The sequence below is a fragment of the Euprymna scolopes genome, chromosome 16, assembly GCF_053919585.1.
Source record: "Euprymna scolopes isolate OS-2025 chromosome 16, ASM5391958v1, whole genome shotgun sequence".
Taxonomy (NCBI): Eukaryota; Metazoa; Mollusca; class Cephalopoda; order Sepiida; family Sepiolidae; genus Euprymna; species Euprymna scolopes.
Window position 1 is genome coordinate 125,613,296 of NC_136497.1, and position 3,542 is coordinate 125,616,837.

Below are 3,542 nucleotides of genomic sequence, written 5' to 3' on the forward strand. Positions count from 1 at the left end.
TCGCATTTTCCAGAGGTGAAGTAACCAATGAAATGTTAACGAGGTTTATAATAGATTTCTCAATAACAATGTTTATATGTGTGTTTTAGCCAGGGAAAATCGTTGCAAATGTGTAGAAATTTAAGAAATGCGATTTGTCAGATGAAGAACGAATGTGAATGCGTACTTAATAGCAATTGGTTCATGTTTTTTTTAGCCTTGCAGTAAACATGTATTTATAGCTCAGGACTTAACGTCAAAAGAAACCGATAATCGTAAGCCAATCGTGTTGGTTTGTATTCACGGTGGTGACGTACGAGCCATTTTGTTTTTACTTTTTAGATTATTACTATATGTTGGGTCCAAAATAATATAAAACATACAAAATCTGCATTAATCAAAATATCATATTAAGCCCATTTTACGACCGGGCAACGTCAAGCGGCCTGCTAGCATATATATCAGATTGGTACAAAACTAACGTCGGTTTTTGACGTTCAAATTCAAAAGATCATAACTCTTTTATAATAAAATGTATTAATAATCGCGTTATCCATTTTTGCCATCGAGAATCGTGTTTATTATCACTATCATTAGCACTGACATCTGGAGTTCTGGAAGTGATGAAGTCATTGTTCGCAAATTTGGTATCATCTCTGCTTTTGAAGCATTTTTCGCAAACAAAGTTGTCGAGATGCCTTAAAAAGTGATAATCGGTGAGCGAGACATCCGGTGAATACAGCGGATAATACATAGCCACGTAGCCCAATGCATTTAGAACCTGAAAGGTAGCAACATGCTGCCGAACGTTGTCATGGAGAGGAATTAGTTGCGTCACATTGACCAATCTCGGGTAGATACGTCAGAGATTCTGGTGCATTTCGTCAATTTGTCGGCAGTACTTAGTTGTAATCGTTTTGCCTGGATTCAAGAAGCTGTGAGACGAGACCGGTCGCAGACAACCAAATGGTAATCATAACATTTTTCTTTTGTGTACTTTCGGCTTCCGGAAGTGTTGCGACCTTCTCGGCATCGAACAACCGTGCCGAACGTCGCCGGTTGACGTAGAGGAGCCACTTCCCATCACATGTCACAATCAGCTAAAGAAATGGGTCGTTTTTGTTGCGCAAAAAGGACCATAGAAGATACCTTAAAACGACGATTTTTGAAATTATATTTTAATTAAGACGACACCCATTCATCCAACTTTTTTGACTTCCCTATTTGCTTTAACTTGAAAACGAGTGTTGACTGATCGACACCGAGTTCAACAGCAACGTGTCGTGTTGTTTTCCGATGAGCGATTCATTAAAACCTTTCGAATGTTCATTATCAACCGCAGTATGACGGCCGCAATCGTCTTCATTTTCGAGGCTCTCGCTACCATTGTGATATTCTTGAACCAGCGTTGTGCCACACGTTCGGCAGGTTTCGGCTTAGTTTTAACTGGAACAAGAAAATCGTGCGGATTTGAATTTTGTCCATGCTGATGAAAAGCCTGCAAAATGTGACTGAAGATATTTAGAACGATAACGAATAGAAGTATCTGATAGAGTGAAAAACGCGCTACAAAGTGATACATAATATGGCAATTATATTAAGGAATTAATTCAGAAATCATATATAAATGTAACATCTATATATATAAAAGGCAAAAATCGGTGTGTATGTATGTATGTATGTATGTATGTATGTTTGTTTGTAACGCTAAAACTTTTGAAAGACGGAACCAGAGTTGACAAATTTGGTATCATATTGCACCTTGATCACCCGGATGACAAATATCGAAATTTCACGTCAAACGGACCAGTAGAAAGGGGTCAACTGATCGTTTTTCTCCTAGGGGGGCCCCCAAAAAAACCTGTCATTTTAACGTTATTCAATACGTGTCACGTGACGTGACGTCAGCTCAAACTTTTGACAGACACAACCAAAGTTGACAAATTATGTATCATATTGAACCTTGATCACCCGCATGACAAATATCGAAATTCCACACCAAACGGACCATTAAAAGGGGGTGAACTGATCATTTCTCTCCTAGGGGGGGCCCCCCAAAAAACCTGTCATTTTAATGTTAATATTACATAATCCAAAAACGCTTAGTCATGTCACGTGACGTGACGTCAACATCCAGTAATGGCGAACAAATGTAAACAAACACTTTGTTTTACCGATACTTTTGTAATTTCTCTTCTGCTTTGTTCTAGAGATTATTAAACTCCATGACAATGTCTCCAACGTATTTAACTGGTTAAAAATAGTATTTATACAAGAGTTTTAACGAAAAATATCAGGAAAAAATGTACAGGAATAAAAAAAAATTCAGCTTTCAAAATATTCGTCGATAAAAAAACCGATCTTTATATTTACGCTAGCCATTTTGTATATTACCACGTGACCTGCTATCTCTTAAACTGGAGGGGGGGGATCCACTTGAATCCAACAAAACCAGTAATTTTTTTTTTCTATTATATATACATCATTTTCTATAAAATTAAGTGTAGACTTTATAATTAAAACAAAAAATGTTATTCATACTAAAAAAAAAAAACGCTTAGTCATGTCACGTGACGTGACGTCAACATCCACTAATGGCGAACAATTGTACCTATTTACTATGCCTCCCCACGGGACAGAGTTAGACACCAGGGTCGTTTTTTAACGTGGAGAAAAGGTACAAAAATAAAAATTGTCTCAGTCGTGGAGGATTTCTCCTCCACCGAAAGAGAACAAGAAATAGAAGTGCAGCATCTGAAGAACAGATACTACACTTTGATCTTGACCAAAAGGCCAAGAATGCGAACAATTGTAAATAACAACTTTTTTCACAAAACCAACACCGTCTTTCTTTTTTTTCTCTCTCTTTCTCTCTCTCACCCACTTACTCTTCCCTCTCTCTCACCCTCTTTCTCTTGACGTCACACCACTGTTAAACTGTGGGGGGGGGGAACACATTCCCAGGCATTATCTCCTATAGATGCACATTTTATTAGAAATTCAGCTTTCAAAATATTAGACGATAATAAAAATATAAAACCAACACCCTCTTTCTCTTTTCTCTCTCTCTCACCAACTTACTCTTCTCTCTCTCTCACCCTCTTTCTCTTGACCTCCTACTACTGTTAAACTGTGTGTGTGGGGGGGGAAGAGGCAGCTTGAAAACCAACAAAAACAGTGCACAGTTTCCCAAGCATTTGGGGTGGGAAGGGGGGGAAGAAGCAGAGCGCACAGTTTCGTGTGAGAGAGAGAGAACAATTCTCAACCTATATACTCAACAAATTTTTTATCTACAGATTTGAAAGTTTGTATATAGGGTATTCAGACATATGGAAATATATCTAGCATAATCTATCTATTATATCTATAAAAGTGAAAATGTGTGTGTGTGTGAGGTAGCCAGAGAGAGAGAGAGAGAGAGAGAGAGAGAGAGAGAGAGAGACAACAATTCTCAACCTATATATTCAATACATTTTTTATCTACAGATTTGAAAATTTGTATATAGGGTATTCAGACATATGGAAATATATCTAGCATAATCTATCTATTATATCTATAAAAG

The 3,542-nt window shown here is 37.4% G+C and overlaps 1 pseudogene; it reads right to left on the reverse strand.

Moving 5' to 3' along the window:
* Positions 1-2,651: 2,651 nt before the first annotated feature.
* Positions 2,652-2,785, reverse strand: LOC145296476 (U2 spliceosomal RNA; annotated as a pseudogene).
* Positions 2,786-3,542: the final 757 nt, after the last annotated feature.